Raw genomic sequence first — 18,706 nt, 5'->3', positions numbered from 1 at the left:
AGCTGCCGTTTGTAAAAGGGGATGCGACCAGACGGGCACTTATTTCCGCACACTTTGGGGATGCCCAGACATTCAATCTTTCTGTGGGAAGGTTACTGACGCCCTTGGAATAAATCTTGCGCCCCTGGAAAAACGGTGTCTATTTGAGAAGAAACAGACCTAACTCGTTGCCATTGCATATGTGCGACGCTGGGCTATATCAAAAGGAATATTGCCAGGCTATGGGGAGCAGGTCAACTGCCCCACCTGGATGACTGGAAAAAAAAAAGGCATGGATTGGTATATTTTGTCAGAACAAGCACTGTACAAAGGCCGACATTGTCCCTATAAATGGGGGAGAACATAGGGACATTTGAACGAATACAGAGGTGGTTTCTGTCACAGTCCATTGCAATTCACTGCCTGAATAAAGCTGGGATAGCTCCCAGGTGTATGTGTGTGAGGGGTGTGAAGAATGAGATGTGGGTGGGAGGTGCTGGCAGTGGGAATTAAGTACAAGATAATGTATGACACGTTTTTGACAATCAGTGTCTCTGTAATGTGGTTGTTTTTCATGTGGTTGCATTTTTAATAAAACAATTTAATTAAAAAAAGATGTAAAACGAATAGGAATTCTGTTGCACATTACTAAAATCTGACATTTTAATCTAAATTGATACATTATCAATCGATGCACTAACATCAAGTCAGACCTTAAATCAAGTGTTCTATGATCATGAAGATGCACAGTTTCCACTATACCACGCGTTTATAAAAAAAGATATGTGCATAATAAATCACATACTGTGGTCGGGTACATAAGCAGTAAAACGCAATATATGCATCACACTTAAAACTGTTGGTTGGTGTCACTCACAAACACCTCAACAGGCTTGCCTGTCTTTCTGATCAATCTTTGTCCCTTTATGGTGCTCATCACTCACACTATGAACTTGTGTAATGTTTGGTATTCACGGCGTTAAATCCTAAACCCTCTGGGTTTTTTTTCTTTACACAGTGCATCTTCAGGTGGCAAATTTATTTTTTTCAACTTTCACACAAATCTTAAGTCCGAATGCCTAGCATTATAGAACATGCCAAGAAATCCAAGTTGGAAATTATCTATTTCCATGGTAAGTCTGCACCAGTTTCTTTTGCACACTCCATTAATCCCCCTTATGCTTTGATCCCAGCACGATTCCCTGGTATGCTTGGCATACACTTCGAAGACACTATGCCCACAGAGTCCTACATAACTAATACAACACACCAAACAGGTTAAAATCCGATCTTGAATTGTTTTCCAGACTGCTCAAAAAGTGACCCATACAGTAATCTTCACAAAACTAGCTTATTGTGACCATTTTCTTGTATCACACTCATTTTCACCTCCATGTACCCTTCTCAACAACCTTGTAATCAATAAGGATGTTGGCTATCAACTAAAACCAGAGCTCTAATCGTAACATCTCTGAATTGTTTATTCCCTCATCTACTTAGTCTGACTCCTCCTTTAGTACATATCTCTGTGCAGTCTTCTCGCAGAAAACCAAAATCTACCCACACCCAACTTCCTCATGCAACATCAAAGCTGGCCATTCTTGGACTGCAGCAGTGGAACCTTCTTTTCTGACTTCCATTTCATCTTCTCCACTGACACTTCCGTGAGGACTCTAAATCAGTGTCTCAAATAAATGGGAAAGGTTGAATAGACTCTTGCCATTCATATCCTGAATCCATCCTATATCCCATTCATCATCTCTTCAGTCCTGTTCTCATGCAGCTTTGTATATGTAAGGTAAATCTATGTAGGCATGTTTTGTGCATAAGTCATCAGCTATCTTCCCAATAATCTTCGTTATTCATCCAAATTATTCATGACCGATGTACTGTAAATGTTGATGCTAAGTGCTTTCTTGGCAGAACAATCCTATTGCTGTTTTGTAAATAAATAATATAAGCTTTGCCCTTTCTGCTGCCACTACTGTACCGTGTCAAAGTGTTTGCCATCTCCTTATATCCCTTTGTTCTTTTATTTCCAAGAAAATGTGTCTGGGGTCTGGAACAAGCTAGAATTCATATTTTTTGTCCAGGTGGCCTTGCCGAGTTTTGGGGGGCTGTAATTAGCCCCGTTTGCTCAGTACAAGATGAGCTGTGGGCTCTTACAGTTTCTCCGTTTTTTTTTGTAGCAGACAGGAATTAATCATTCATTTAATAGTCCTATTTTGTACTCCCTAAAATAGCCGCCACAACTTCTGCAGTGTCCATTGTGTTTCGATATTGCTTCTTGTAAGGCTTTGTGCTGGTTATCCTTGCCAACTCCTGAAGTGCCAAGTTTTCTACATTTTTTTAAAATTTTATTTTTTTTATCGTCTCTCCTGACTCCTTCAAACGGACACATTGACCACCAGGTTTACCTCTATCCAGGAGACAAGCAAGGCCTCTGAGGCCATGTGGGTCCCACTCCTGGTCTTGTGGTTCTACTTTTATGGGCAGATCCACCACCACGGCAGAGAGCGTTTTAGGGATAGGACTCCTCAGGAGGGCACGGTGTGCCTGATCCACTAGAATTCTGATAGGGTAGTATTTTGCAGGATGTATTGCACACTCTAACATTTTTAAATATACGTTATGACATTTTGTGGTGGTTCTTTTTCTGGTCTCTAACTTTTAAGGGCAGCAAAACAAAATCTTTAGAAAAAAAGTTTCTTTATCGATTTGGTCTCATGTTTTAGCCTTTAGCAGATTTCCTTTTTGGTATTAGTGGTATCACACAGTTTATTTTGTATACTTCTTGTTTGTAGCACATTTGTCTCGCACCATCTATGTGGACTAATGTAGGCAGTATTTTGTGAATGGGATACTTACATCCATTGAGCCAGAATATGATGGTAGTCATAAAAGTCTTACAGATAAGAGTTCAGCAGTAGTGTTTTTAATTTAAACAGTTGTAGGAGTGACTGAGATGAGTTCGCTTTTACACAGTGCACGTACGTAAAAGAACAACTCTGAAAAGGTTTGGTTATCAGCGTTTTGCTTGTTCTGTTTACCAAGTTATCATCCACATTTGGTTTGCTTTGTTCTGTTGCCCTGCTTGTTCAGAAACCTTTTTTCCTGACATTGAGCAATGCTCCGCACCTGATGCCTCTCTTTTTTTTTTTTTTCTAGGTCGATTGCCTCAGTTCGTACTGAGCAGTACACGATGATCCCGATGATCCCTGTTTATGAGCTACGGTTGTGCCACGCCTCCGTGGGCCACAGAGGCAGAGAACGTGCCGTACTCTTGGAAGCTTTGGGATGCTCTTCAGGAGACCCTGGCCTGTCATCTCATTGTGAAGACACGAAGACAAACTTATGTGACCACAAGATGTTGCTGTGCCTCCAGCCCCTTTAGTGCTCGGCCCTCCCAGTCAATGATTTGCCACTTGTCCATATAGAAAGGAGACAACTGAAAAATGACATTACCCTTCCTTGACTACCTCAAAATATGCATGTTGACATCGGATTGAAAATCAACCAGTGATGCACACACCTATGATATTGTAATTTATTCTCGGATGTTGATTTGACCATCCAGTAACGCCACCGAGCAGCAGTCTAGGCCCCGAAAGCACATGATGGTAGCTGTCTGTTTGGATGCTCCTCTAAGCTGGTGATTTTGGACATCAAACAAGGCAACCAGACACGTTCTTCAGCTTTGATAATGCAAAGCATAGCAGAGAGAGTGGCTCACGATGGAGGAAGGACCTCGTCTGCAAGTGACTTGCTTTCACAGCACTTGCCATGTATGCACGGAAACCAGTATTTTGAATACTGTGTGCATCATGTGTCAGCATTTCTCGGTGTACAGTGTGCCGACCAGCTATCACTCTGTAACAAACTTACTTTGTTGAAAAGACAGGAATCTTAGTATACGGTTTCCTTAAGTTGAGTTTGTTTTGCTGGCAAAGCTGGATTGGCACAGTCAATGTCCAATCAAGTGAGTAAACATCTCTGATTGAAAAGTGCGTAAACGTATAAAACACGTTTATTTGGAGGTGTTACGAAGTCCCTTCTCAGTGGCAGAAAGGTCACTAGTTTTGTTTATGTAACCTGCTTTAATATTTTTTTTTTATTAGAAATTGTACATGGTTCATGTGATTGCAGTGATGCTTAACCTGTATTATACATGGATTGTGCTTATGATTCTCTAAAAGCCACTGTAGTTCAGTACTTAGACCAAGCAAGAGATATATAATTGAAGGGCAAAAGAAATGGCAATCATGTAAATGGTGGGCTTAGAAAAGATCTGTCCAGAGAGGCATGCTCTGGAAGTTGTAGAATAAAATAGAATTATGTCCCCTTTGAGTTGACACACTAGCAGTGACATTCCAGATGCAAATACGTCTCTTGTCTTCAATCACAGTGAGCTGCAGGAGAATCTGTAAACGATCATCACTAATAGAAGAGTGGGCAGCTAGGTATGTTGAGTTGTGCTGCATTGCACAAGGGCAACAGGCTAGAATTGTCCAGATTTAGGTGTAGTGTCCAGATTTTTTAAACGTTCAAATTTGATCTTTGAGTATCTGGGGAATGGTAGATGATTGATAGACCAAACATGTCTTTCTTTCTTTTCTCTTCCACTACAAAGGGCAAAACAAAGACTCACCTTCTTGTGGGTGCTTGCAGTGTGTTTCCACCTAGTCCTCTCCATTCCTTAACATGTTGCATTCAAAATGCTAGTGCAGTTCCTAAGACATGAATCTACCCAGTTCTCCTTTGCCTAAGGAAAGGATGCAGGACTCCTGCATGGCATTGTTAATGGCCTCCGGTACAAAAAGCTTCCTCTCTGGTCCTGAAATTAGGATTCTGACCAATACCACTTGGCTTGATAATTGCTTTTGTGCACTCCTGTCTTTAGATCATATTTTGTAACTGAATCTTTGGTTTGCTGCCTTCAGTCATCTATATCTTTAGCACTCTGCACGGAAAGTCAGTCACCAAAAGTGGATAGAGGACTAAAAGTTACTATTACTCTATTCTAAGAATTAAAATGGGAAAAAGCTGTTTGAGGTCAGAAGGTTGTCTTTGGGAATAATCTGCACTGTTCTTCAGCGTAAGCATCTGCAATTCTGATAGAGGTGTTGAATGGGAAACATTTTTGTAGTTTCTTTTAGTGGTCCCTTATGAGCGTTCAGAGCATTATTTTTAATGGGTGAATGATTAAATGGTCATGTAGAGAGCCATTTAAGCCAAATCTTTTACGGAAGCTGGGAATCCCATGGCTCTGCCCTCAAATTGTAAACATGACCCCCAAAATGTCCAATTGACCCTAGAGGTACCCTTGAAAAGCTTTTCAGATCTGGCATTTATCCCGCCTACGTGTTTCTTCTTAGTGCAAATTCTGCATGCTATATTGGAAAGTGTCACATGGGCTTGTCTCAGTCGATGTCGTTTGTTTAAAGCAGACGCTTTGTGTTGTAGAGGATGTAAGACCAGAAAGGTATCCCTCTGCCATGAAAGATGGTAAAACAGAAGTTCTAGTTGAAAAATGTTAAGGAAATGGCTTGACCCCTGACACAGCAGAGTATGGCAAAGGGAATGTAATCAGTTATGTGTCACAGAACTGCTGGTGAGCTAGTGAGCAAGCCCATGAGGTAGTCTCGTCCTTGCATCCTACATTTAACACTATTCTTCTAAATGTGGACACTTATGACCGTTTGGCCTGCACTTCATGAGCAAGCTTTCATCATTCCCTTGAGAATTTATCCATGCTAACTAGACCCCGTTCCTTCTGATAAAATAGAATTAAAACGGGCATGTGCAATATATCAGTATGTTTGTACATATATATTTTAATACTTGTGGACAAATGATGTAACAGGTTGTCTAAGAACAGCAAAATCACCAATGTCTTCCATTTTGAATTGTGTATAGTTCCATAAGCATTAGTGCTTTGTAGCAGATAGTGCCACGTTAGGACCAGTGCATGATATCCTAGATGTAATTTTTACAATTTCAGAGCGACAAAAACAATTTGTTCAAAAAAATGGGTATGAAAGACCAAGAGAAAGTGTCAGTAGTTATTGTAGGAAGCTGCAGTATCTTTGAAGTTAAAAAAGCACCTATTAATTTATTTGGCCCACGCATGGTTCAGTTATTCTGAAAATGTCCAACTAAAATTATGAAGCCCTTATCAGAATAAAATGTGAATGTTTCAGTGACCGGGCAGCCAGAACTGCCTTCAAACAAGCGTTCATGCAAGAATGAAAGAACAGATATGTGGTCTCCATGGGACTGTTAATTTTGCTGATATTTTAGGCAGAGAACGCCAGCTTCATGGGTTCCCTTCAGAAGTTGATTTCATTTGATTACCTTCATCGGCTACTGGCCAATTCTAAAAGGTATCGGACTCCTGCCTATTCTCCCAGGGAAGGTGGGGCTTGATGATGTTTGTCTTATGAGCTAAAATGCCCTTTGGTTGCCTACTGTTTCCCCATGCCTCCTGGCCACAGGAAGTTAATCTACTGCTGTAACCTTCTTGGAGGGTCTTTGGCTGCATGCACATGCAACTGCACGGTTTGATGTTCCCATCAAAAAGTTGAAAGCTGTTGAAGGTGAGAGTGCACAAAAAGCACATAGGCAGAGGATTATCTGTCCTTTGCTTATTACTATTTCACGTTCCCATGTGCTTCTTCCAAACTGCTTACCATAGCATATTTGCATGGAAGAGTAATGCTGCTTTTTTAAACATAGGACATAAGAAAGTTAAACGATAAAGAAAAAACATTGTGTCCGAGTTGGTGTTTTTACTTAAAGGATACTGCATCTTTCTGTTTCCTGAACCCTATCTGTTTGTTAATCTCCCTCCGAAGGGGAAAATGTTTGATTCTTCAGCTTGGTTGTGACTTCATTTGAAGAGAGAAGAATGAATGGTTGCCTTTGTAATTTTAAGGAATGAGTGATTTACACGTCTGTTTTCAAGGTCTGGATGATTTACTAATCTATTTTTAAAGTGAACAAATTGCACTCTGCTATATAACTAAAATAATTTTAAAAATGTGTTCATGGAGGTGGTGGGTCTTTTCCAGCATGTTTGTAGATGGCCCTCGAGTGTTAGTCACATGGTTTGACAAAAAATGCACGATAGTAGTAATAGTATTATAGTAGCAGTAGTATTACTAGCAGCGTTGAGTTCAGTAAAACAGTGCTAGAAAAAGTAAATATGTCACCTAGATGAAAGAGAAAATAAATACCTCTGAAACAGGACTGCAAAATAGCACAGTATATAGGCAAACGAAAAATACCTGATGCAATCAAAGCCATAACATGAATAATTAAATAGTATAGGTTAAGTAGCAATAACTGTTTTGCATGTGATCGCTATATATTGTCTCAGCGAGACTGTAGAGTAGAACAAAAGGTAATAACCAAATGCATTTGTGGTGCTTGGTGTGAAGAGGTGTGTGCAGGGGACAGTTCCCTAGCCTAACATAGGACGGAATGAGTGTGGGTCTAAGATGTATGAGGGAGATATAATAAGCGTTGTTCAGTCTAGTACAGCACGTTGGTGTGCAGCCAAGATGCCCAGAGGGATAAGAGTTCTTGTGCCTTAGTTCCAAAAAAGATCTGTTGTAAACTTGTGCCCCATAGTCCGACCAGATGCTGCAGTTGCTGTTTTGTAATTGGAATGGAAAACGTGTAGCTGACAAACCTGATGTAGACGGATTTTGTGCATCAGATGGAAATTGTGATATACATCCTTCTTTGGATGTGCTGGGGAACGTTGCCATCTCTCAGTGAAGTGCAGCATTCATGGTGACTCTAACGTTCAATTGCTGAACACTTTTGGTTATCAACATTTGTAGAGCTCTTTCCTCTCACTTATATGGCCTCCTGATCTGTAATAGTTTGGTGTGTTTGTGAAAAATGTTACAAATTCTGCACAGATGGTCTTTCCGTTGTCCATGGACCAGAGCAAACTTGCTGCAGAGCAGTAATTAACAAATCTGTTTTATAACACAAGAGATTCCCCGGTGTGTTTCCACACCAAAACAACGTTTGTCATTTCAGTATTCCAGAACTGGATGGACATGAGGCTCTGAGAACAATATAGTTCTTTCTCTTTGGACCTACACATCTTTGTATTTTGTGTGGATGATGATGATTACCTCAACATTTGTTATTCAAATTGCAGACATCTGATTGCCTTTACTGGCATGCATTAGAATTTGAGGGAAGAGTGTGATAACGTGTTCATTACGACAACGTGTTCATTACTCAGAACATTGATATTTTGATAGAGCTGCCGTCCCGTCAAGGTAGGAAACCAGAACCATTGTCAAATGTGTAGCTGTGGCCATGTTTACAGCTTTGCTGTGGTATATAAGGTTCCAGTTACATTCATTTTTAGGGAAACCTCAAGTGGCAGAGATGGCCTGGTTTTCACCAGTTCCTTTTATTTTGTCCTTTAAGAGCAGTCTTTAGGAAGTGTTCTGGCCACATTTCAACAACCCAGACTTCTCCCACATAACGCTCGACCCATTTCCATACAAGCTAATGGGGTAAATCCCTTGGTTTGTTTTACTAGTTCTTCCTCTCGGCTTGTCCTAAATGCTGCCATGTAAACTTGGCCTACATTACTCAGTAAATGTTATTGTTAGCCCAGTCAGACAGCAATAATGATGACCTAACTTCCAGCTATCACTAAATTCTAAAAATTATGAAGACCTCTATCTGGTACACTAGCTTGCTCCTTCCGTCTCAGATTTGACTGACTAAAGTGAATGTGAAGAATGACTTTTCAGAATCCGATTTCTTCTACCCAGTCCATAAACCGTGACCTTAACATTCCTTACAGAACGCAACTTTGATGGAAGGAAACCTCATAGTTGAGATTTTGCAGGGTTTAACTGCTGAATCAATGCAATGGTGGCTAAATGACAGTACACCTCTTCTGGTGTGATGGTTGTTTCAGACTGTTTACCAAGGGTGTAATGCTTTAGATCTAAAATAAAAAAACGGATTGGCTAGAGACATTCGCTGATGTATGCAGTACCAAGTGGGAGGGTCTTCCATTCTAGTCTGAGCTTGCCTTGTTTTAGGGTTCCAGTTAACTTTCGAGCGGGTTGTTCATTCTTTATGGCGGCTGCTTATTTCCCAGTATGAACAGCCTGTGTAAGTGCATTTGGTTAAACAAAAAAACTAAAATACAGTGAGGGCAAGGTGGAAGTTGCATACCAACCTTTACAGTATTGTTCACAAAGCACACAGACCCCTCTGGCCTGGTATCTGTTGGAACACAGGGCCCTCTTAGTGCAAGAGTGAGGGTTGAACACATTGCTCTTCCCCCAATGCATGGGTGTATTGGTTGTGAGTAAGCTGTGATGAAGGGTAAAGTGTGCAGTAAAGGCGGAGGCACTGTCCCATAGAGCTAGTACTCTAATTATGCATGATTAAATGTGTAGTGATGTATAGGTATTAATGATTAAATGAATAAGATATGCATTTATACACTAATGAAGCAATATGAACTAATATACAATAGCTTGAATTTAACATTTTATTACATTTGTTTTATATACGTAGTGTCCTGCTTTCCAGTGAGGAAAGTGGGATAAAATATATTGTGAGTTCAGGAGCATGGCACTGAAACTGTATACGCGTGTGATTTCCGGTCGGTCTCCGGCTTGTGTAGACTGCATGCACTGCAGCCTTCCTCTTGATCTGAAACAGAACAAGTACCCCAGCCGACACTGCTGTAGCAAGTCAAAGGGTGGTGGAAGTTTCCACCAGAGGGGGAGAATTCTGGGATCTATTTCATGCCTGGGAGAAGCAGAGGATTGAAGCCGGTCTTCGTAACAGAGAACAATTTTTTTCCTGATTGCACAAGTCTCTGTGCTCTTTTGAGAGAGACGCCTGCAAAAAAAGCTAGGGTGACTCTGGGGGACCTTTTTTTGTTAATGTTTACATAGATTTGCGCACAACTGACTGGTTTAATTTTTGCCAATGGGAGTTAATGGGCAGCTACAAGGAATACACTGAAATTTCGCTTTTGGGTGTTTTGTGAATACTTGCATTTCTGTAATCAGTGTCTATAGACAATAACTAAGCACATCTTATACTGCTAGGCTTTGTATTTCAGTGTTTTGGTATCAATCAGCAATAAAGGTCATAAGCATACTGAAACATCTTAAGATACCTGTCTGAAGACTCTTACATTATTTTGTAACATATTCACATTCTTTTCAATTGAATGTTTTCTATTTTCATACCATGTGGCATACGTTTGACCTTTCACTCCTGGTTGCCAGGTAAGATTCGTTAGTTCGTCTGGAAGGACACCTTGGCTGAATGTGATGCACAGTTTAATATCAGTTAAGAATCCAGCGATTGTACTGAAAAGATTTAGTTGAATGCGCTGTTTTTTGTTCCCTTAGCTTGGAGTCCTTGCCATCAAGGCGAGTTCTCTCCCTCATTGCCATGAGATGATGGGCAAGAAAGCATTCTTCTACCATCAAATCAGAAAAGTGTTTAAAATTAAACATCCTGTGACGCACTATACAACACACCCCTGGCTTCTGTTCATTACTGCCTCTGACGTCTGGACCATTTTCCGAGAACCGTAGACTTCTCCCATGAGCAGTGCATGCAATACCTGCATGTGCCAAGTGATTACTAAGAAATATAATGTGTTTTCTTTAATACATATTAATCACTTCATTCTTTTGTTGTTTACTTCTGATCAACGAGTTAGATTTCCTGAATTACACTCTGAAAAACATATTAATCATGCATCTAAACGTTTTTACAATCGTTGAAATGTGACTTTATTACCTTCTGCTCCCGTCATACCGGTACTACACCCAGTAAACATTTGGGTGTGCCTTCACTAATACAACTCTGTTAATGTGTCAAGGCTACTAAGGTGCTCTCCTAGTTAAGTAATAAAACTTTGCAAGATTTCTGTTTGGGTACTGGTAATCTCAGCAAGTTACACACTCTGGTTTGTTTGTCAAAGAAATTTGGGTAATTGCATAGTTTGTTTTACTGGTTCTGCAACCTTTCTGCCAAACCCAGGTCATGGTGTTTCTCATTTGTGAATCCAGATAGAATTCTATGTTCTGCTTGTACATTTTGAAGTAGAAAAAAAGAAGTCAGGTGAGTTTCGAACTGAAGAATAAAGAAGAATCGCTACATGTCAAAATATTAACAGCAAGTGCAGCTTTCAAAGTATCCTGTATTGCTGTGGTATGTAGATTTTGATCAAATGAGAATAAATACAGTAACATAAGCTTGTTAATTTTGTTTTGTTTTTTTACTTGAAGGAAAGCGTTTAATCAATTGAGTCGTAGACCAGTGGACCTCCCTTTATTTCATCAACATAAACAGTCTGAGTGCCAAAAGTAGGTATGTGCTGTAGGTTGATATACCGGAACCCTGCTGATGTGTAATGTTTACTGTATAGCATCTTTGTTAAGTTTTGCTGTTTCTCCGTAAGTTGGAGTTGGTGATATTTTCCACTTGGTTTCCATGTTGATAGCTAGATGGCCGCATTGTGGCTACAAGAAGATTTGAATTAAACTCTGAATAGGGCAAAGTTGGCACCTGATTGTAAAGACTGCAACCTTTGGATTCACGTCCTTTCAGATTTGAAGGAAATTTATCACATCGCCATATGGTCACTTCTTTGAGAAACAAGCTCTTCTGAACTTTGATTTCTGAATGTCTCTACATCCAAAGATCGAAGTCTGTTGATGTTTGTAATAAACAGAGGCATCTGTGTATCCTCAAACCAAAGTAAATATAAAACGTTGCAAACCTCTTTTTGATTGTCCATTGATCAGTGTTTGAACAATTTCTTAGCGACTTTCTGAAAACAACCAGCGTATGTCAAGGTAAATGACAGTTGGATACTATTTCTGTAATAACAAATTAGAAGTATTTATTTGAAAGTATGGCATAAAGGTGAACAAGTTCACCTGGATTATACGCAGAACAAGTTACAACAATAAGTCTGCCCAACAGCATAATACAGAATGCGCATGGTTTGGCAAAAGGGGAAGAGGGCAGGAAGGCAGAGGAGTAATGTGAGTGGGAGAACGAATTCTCAAAGTCCAATTTAACCGGCAATGCAAACAAGTGAGTAAAGCCAACAACCGTTCATCGTATTAGGGATTTCACTTTGCTACTTCAGCACGCCACATGGGGATAGTAAGTGCTATATAAATTTTACAGTTCAATAAAGTACAAAACCTTGAACCAGTTGGGATGGCAGTGGTTAAGTTTCTCTTTGAACAGACAGGTAAACTCCAAATGTGGTCAGATCTTGCAGTTTGAAGATGAGCTCTTGAAATGAAGCGGTGTGCATCACCTCCTCTGACCAGATCTGTGTCTTGGAGGATTGGTTGCTGTCTGGCATCTTAAAATTGACTTTTGCTACTCTTAACATTTTTAAATTCCGAAGTGCCACAGAGTGCCTCTTTTTTTTTTTCCTTACATCTGAAGCTTCCCCTTCTTGTGTGTCCATCATGTGTTTTGAATCATTCCTATTAGTAAGTCATTTTTATCTGTATTTTGTTACTCCTGGGTTATAGATGACACCCCCGTGACTATTTTTTTTTTTTTTTTTTTTTTTTACCACATGTAGTTCACGTCATACAGGTTATAAGTATCCACATAATCTGATTCGTAATATGAAGAATGCATTTGCAAAGAGGGAAATGAGCTGCATGCTGGCTTACTGCACTACTAGAGTAAGAGAATGCACATGGAGTAAAAAAAATGCACGACTGCCTCCATCGCACCCTCCAGTATACAGTGGATCGCACCAAAAGTGGGTCTCATTGTTAGGCTTGTGAGATTGGGCGGCTTATTTGAAGGACAGTTGGTTCTCTTTCGTGTACAGGAAACAGTCATTAAAATGTTAACTCTTGCCAGCATAGTTCATATGGAATCTGAATTGCCCAGTCAGAACTGCTTAATAGAGAAGACTTTTTATTTTCTCCTATAAGGCTCACAACTGCTTCTTAGTGCAGGCTGTCTGGTTGCAAAAGACCCCTTGTCAGCTTACCAAGAATTTACAGTGGGTTTAAAGCCACCCATTGCTTGACTGTCCCTCATTTGTTTGCTGCTTATTCGATGACTTCATGTAAGAAACCATTTTCTTTTCTTTTTAAACACTCCATGAGAGTGCATGTGTTTACCATCTGTCTCCTGTGTGGGTTGCTCACAAACCCCTTCCCCTCCCTCCCACTCTGTGGTTTGGAATTACTAGATACATTTTTTTCATTCAAGTTTTTGGAGGGCAGTTGTGAGAAAGTGGATTATTATTGGAGTGGTTGTGATAACTCCCCAAGTAATAATGTTACTACTCTGTATCAGATCCAGTATGGTTACTTTAGTTCAAAGTTTAACTAGTCCCAGGGAGCTGTGGTACAGAAGAGTACATCTTAATTGAAAGGAACACAAGTGAAAAGTATTTATCAGTATCAACCAGTTGAGTCAAAAACACAATAAACAAATTGTACTCTAATTTATAAAATACTATACATTTTACTGAGTAAATAGAAACCAAAACAACAAACTTTGGATCAGGACACATGGTTTTGAGTTTTGGCATTTTCTAGTGCCAAAAAGTACCAACCGCAGATATCTGGTCATGAAAGACCAGGTCAAAGTCAAGGGTTAAGATTGACTGTGACGGAGTGCTTGTCGGCTACAGGGACTTGGTTCATCCCGGTGAAAAGTTTACCTTCTGAATTAGTCTTTTTTTCTGGAGGACTTTGCTCAGCATTGCAGGCTAGCAGCTAAATCGGACAGATGGCTTGACAAGGGTTGGGTGCTTCTTGACGTTGATTCCAGAGAAATTCTCCACACTGGGACTTAGATACTTTTCCGAAAGTAGAGCGGTTTTAGTGCAGAAAGCCCACAAGTTGGATCCTCTAGGTGATGCAATGATGGCGGCCGTGTACTGTGGACTTCTAGGTAGGTTAAATATGCCAATCAGATATTAGCCAATTGCACATGTAATTTAGGGGTCAGAGCACATGCACGGACATCAGCGCCCCGGAGTTGATAGTTGGTAAACTAGCACTAAATTTGACAATAGATGGGGCAAAAAAAACAGGAGCGATCCTGCAAAGAGGGACTTACCTTAGAGCAGGTATCTCCAAGCAGTCGATTGTGAGCTACCAGTAGCTCCCAGCCACCTTTACAGTACCTTGAGGCCCAGAGTTCACTTTCAAATAAGTACAGGGTCACATTTTCCTTTTATAGTTAAGGGAAGACTGTGCTTATTTTACCTTACTATCCTCCAGTTGCAGATAGCGGGGCCTAATAATGAGAAATGCTCAATCAGATTTCAACTGAGGCTGCAGTTGGGGCACAGAGGTATTTACCGCTTAAATAAAAGTCCTTGTCAACTCGTTATTGGAGGGTGAAAACAAAATGATGTTTCTTAATGCTGTTAAATGGAAGAAATTAAAATGTAAAGTTGACTTCAGTGTAAGATACCGTACTTTTTTTTTTTTTTAAACTGGAGAAATTTAAAGTGCAGAAAAATGTTCCATATTTTTAACATTTTTGCAGAACAGTTTTCTTCACTTCAAGTTCCTCTGACTTGAATGAAGAGTCGACCTAATCATTAAGGTAATATTACATTTTAAGTTCACCCACTGAACAGCATTAAGAAACATCGTTTTGTTCTCACCCTCCAATATTGAGTTGACAAGGAAATTTTCTTTTGTATTTTTGTGTTATACGTATAATGGTGCCACATAGGCTGAAATGAATGTTCTGTGCCACATGTACATACAACACAGGCTCATTGTCACCCATAGCTATATATGGCAGTCATATGCACACTTGTTCATAGCTCCCTGCAAAGACCACACTGTCGCTGACGCACATCGCAGCCCTGTCACAGTGCTTCTAATCAAAGTAATTTGTTCAAACCATAGTTTCTGGCTCTATAGATATTTGGCTAAAAATAAATTAAGATGGTTGTGGGGGTGTCTGGTAACAATGCATGAGTTGTTTAGCCTTCAGTAGCTCACTAAGATTTTCACTGATCAAAAGTAACTTTTACTACAAAAAAAAAGTTAGAGACCCCTGCCTTAGGGCAAGGCAACAAATTGTGCTAAATAATTTTTTTTTTTTTTTTTAAATATATGAATGCCGCTAGCACAACATGCCCAGAATGACAGCTGTGCGGTCGCCAACCCCTTCCTCTGCTTCCATACACTGAAGATGCTAAGGAAGATCTTCAAATCTCAAGAGAGAGAGAAAAAAGAAACGCCCTCTACGCTGGGATCACCAAGCAATTCCACTAGAACACTACACACCATCCAGAACTCAGCAGCCAGACTCGTCCTCAACCTCCAACACAAAACTCATCACACCACTCTTCGGGGAACTACACTGGCTCTTGATAAAAAAAAAAAAAAAAAAATGCTCTCAATTGAAACTCACATTCAAGACACTACACAACTCGGGACGATGTACCTGAACAGACTCATCTTCTACCAACCACGTGCTGAGATCCACTCTTCACAATTTCTACTTGCAAACATACACAAAACCGGATGAGCATTTTCTTACATCTATCATAAAACATGAAATGTCCTCCCACTCCACATCAGAGCCTCCTCCTCTCTTCTTCAATTCTCCAAGAAGCTGAACACCTGACTTTAAATTTACCAACTTACAGTAGGGAGGGCTAGGCACCCACTTGCTCAGCACCAGTACACCTTCATGGGCGATAATGTGCTTTAAAAGTTCACGTACAAATTTAATCAAGATAACCTTGTATACCATGCCTGTTAACTGGATGCAGCCTTATTTACAGCAAAGCAAGGTAGTCATGACCTGCTTCAAAGGTATCTGCTTGAATATCAATAGTTTCTCTGCTTTTAAATGTATTGGTGGGGGGGTAGAGGGGAGCATTACCTTTAGTTTGCAAAACTGTATATCTTGCCTGCAGAGGAAGGTAAGGAGACAAGACACTCAACATGTACACTGTGTCAATGAACTGAAATCTATTTTCTTTGACCAATATTAGGGGTAGCTGCTTTAGGTGTAACATCTGGGAGATCAAATGGATGATGTAATCTCTAGATACCTGCTACATCCCTATTCTGCCATCCTAGCTTTAGTCCTGTCAGTTTATTTGCGTGTTAAGTACACAAATCATACTCCATGCCCATATGGGTACCATGATTATGAAGTATCATAGCTCTAAGAAATACTGGAGAACTGTTAATCATCTATTTTTGGTGCTTATACATTAACATTCTATTTCTGCGTTCTATAGCTGTGTTTGCGTCAAAATAAGCAGTGTATTTTACAGACGTATTCAAGAAACACTACCACCATCTACTGTTTTTTATTATAAATGCAATGGTAATTTTTAACTCATTATCGAAGAGTATATATTTTAACTTGATCCTAAAGTGAACAATTTTCTTTTTAACAAAAATGTTACTTTAGATTTCTAGTTTATCATTAAAATATAATTAATGTATCATAAACTAATTTTTTACCACCACCTTTAATTGTATTACTAATTGTTAAAAAACAAAGTTTTTTAAAAAGAATTAAAGTAAGTTGTTGAAAAGAATTCTATTCATGAAACACAATAGAACAAATGTTTTCTATTTAAATTACTACCAACCATTTGAACCTGTATCACTTAATCCACCTGTTCATAAATAAAAAGTAATTAATTTTTTCTAAATACATTTTTGCTTAAAATTGCAAGGTTATTTGAATTATATTAGACTTATTGTTTTCTAATTAAATTATTACCACCCTTTCCCCCAAATCAATTAAATTACCTGTTCTTAAGGTGCACGAAATTCAAATCAAAATTCAATTAATTACCTGTTCGAATATAGAATGATCATCTAATAACTATTCAATTCATTTACTAAATTTTGCTAATTAAGCGTGGGGTTGCCCCTGCAATCAGACTAAAATATGAGGGGGGGGGGGGGGGGGATGGTTGGACCAAATGGCTTGAAGGGTTGCTGGGGGCATGTCCTGCTATGGATGTTGCTGATACTGATAATTATCCTATGTGTATATGGCCTTTTGTCTTGAAAACCAACTAGCGTGACTGCCTGTCGACTGACTGTAATGTGCCGGCCTTGTGTAGTACCGTTCCTTAAAATGTTTGTTCAAAATTAATAAAACTGTTTATCAAAAAAAGAATTTGCTAATTAAATTGCTTCCTTCGCCCCATACAAAATCATATTCTAGAATAAACTATATTCTTAAATATAGTCATACGATTAAATAGAAAATAATGAAATAATACATTTTTCCTTTAAATAGAATGCAAACACAGCTTTTAAAAATACTGAGGGTGAAAGCATGCAATGAAAAATAAACGTGAAACGTCTTGGAGCTAGGAAGGCCAGTCTTTTGCCAGGGGGTAAGTCCATGTAGGTTCAACTACGTCCGGTCTCTAGCCATTTCTATACATGTTTGCCCGCATTATAAGTCTTGGCAGTAAAAAATTCACATAAGTGATCTACCCGTTTATTGCTAATAGGATTGCCATGTATAGTGGCTTGTCTTTGAGCACTGTCCACCATCTGCCCTCCAGTGGTTCATCTCCCATCGCAAAGCTTCTTATCCTCCTGAAGGAAATATGTGAAGAATGGAGAGTATTATATGATGTGGTTGTGCAACCTCACTATATAATACACTTACCACCCCTTTAGGACTAGCAGGTTTAATTTGTCAAACCTTCAGCTCAAACCTGGGTAGCTGTGTCTCTGAGCAGCAAGGTTTAAACAAAGGAACAAGTATAAAGCATTTAAACAGCACCACAACTATTGAAGAAGAAATCCAAAACCAATTTATAAGAATAGGCTGTAATTTTATGTATTTTATAGACAGCACAGCAAAAAAGATTTAACCAATGTGAAACTTAGAAACTTTTTTCGCTAAAAAGTTGGGCTCATTAATGACTTGGTGTCACTTTAGGTGACCAACTCCAGTAGGGAGCCAGTTAGGGGGACCTGCAAAGTACTCTGAAACAGTTGCCTCAAAGGTAGAAGCAGTCCTCAGTCAGTTCCAGGCACTTTTATCTGTTGCAGTAGTTTTCTGTGGAAATGGCCCTGATGTAAGTGATGAAGGATGCTCAAGATGTTCAGGATTGAGAAGCAGTCAGTGGGAGTATTCCTTGGTCCACGAAGGAGGTGAGGTGGTCCTGGTCACGTTAGATGTCCCTCGAAGTCCTCTTGGTGGTGGTAGGATACAAGCCGCCTGGTATCCTGGTCACGACCAAATCCTCCTGTGGGCGATAACTTGGCTTCTTGGTGACCAAGCTGCACTCCAATGACTCTCCTGGGCTCTGTGAACTGTGGAGCAACTTTGAGTATTGGTTTCTGATCTCTGGTGCTGCACATCAGCCGTTGGCAGTGATCTGAAGATTATGGGCTACCAACTTGCCCCAGCAGGATTCTCAGCTGTTGTGGCCATGTGCTTCGAACAGGAGGTCAGCCAACTGACCTTTGAAGTCTGTTTGCTTTGGCTGGACTCTGAAGGTGGCTTCTCCACGAGCAGAACAAAGTACAAAGTAGGCACAGTCCCTTTCCTTTGCTGGCCACCAGCTTCAGTAGGTGCAGTCTATGCCAGTGCAACTTCTCGCTGCTGGTTCCATGGTGCAGCAAGGCGGCCCTTCTTTAGTCTTTCGTCCAATCCAGACAGGATCTGTGTTCTGGGGGCACCCTATTTATGT

At 39.9% G+C, this 18,706-nt stretch overlaps 1 long non-coding RNA gene across 1 annotated transcript in view; it reads left to right on the top strand.

The window, feature by feature from the left end:
* LOC138260375 (uncharacterized) overlaps positions 1 to 10,154 on the top strand; it is a 50,949-nt gene extending 40,795 nt beyond the window's left edge. The window contains exon 2 of the long non-coding RNA XR_011198847.1: positions 3,148 to 10,154. This is a non-coding gene — a long non-coding RNA (uncharacterized lncRNA). The remainder of the gene's footprint in view (positions 1 to 3,147) is intronic.
* The last annotated feature ends 8,552 nt before the right edge of the window (positions 10,155 to 18,706 follow it).

This window comes from Pleurodeles waltl, chromosome 9 (genome assembly GCF_031143425.1).
Source record: "Pleurodeles waltl isolate 20211129_DDA chromosome 9, aPleWal1.hap1.20221129, whole genome shotgun sequence".
Classification (NCBI taxonomy): Eukaryota; Metazoa; Chordata; class Amphibia; order Caudata; family Salamandridae; genus Pleurodeles; species Pleurodeles waltl.
Note: the sequence above shows the minus strand (reverse complement) of the source record. Positions and strands in the feature narration are given on the sequence as shown.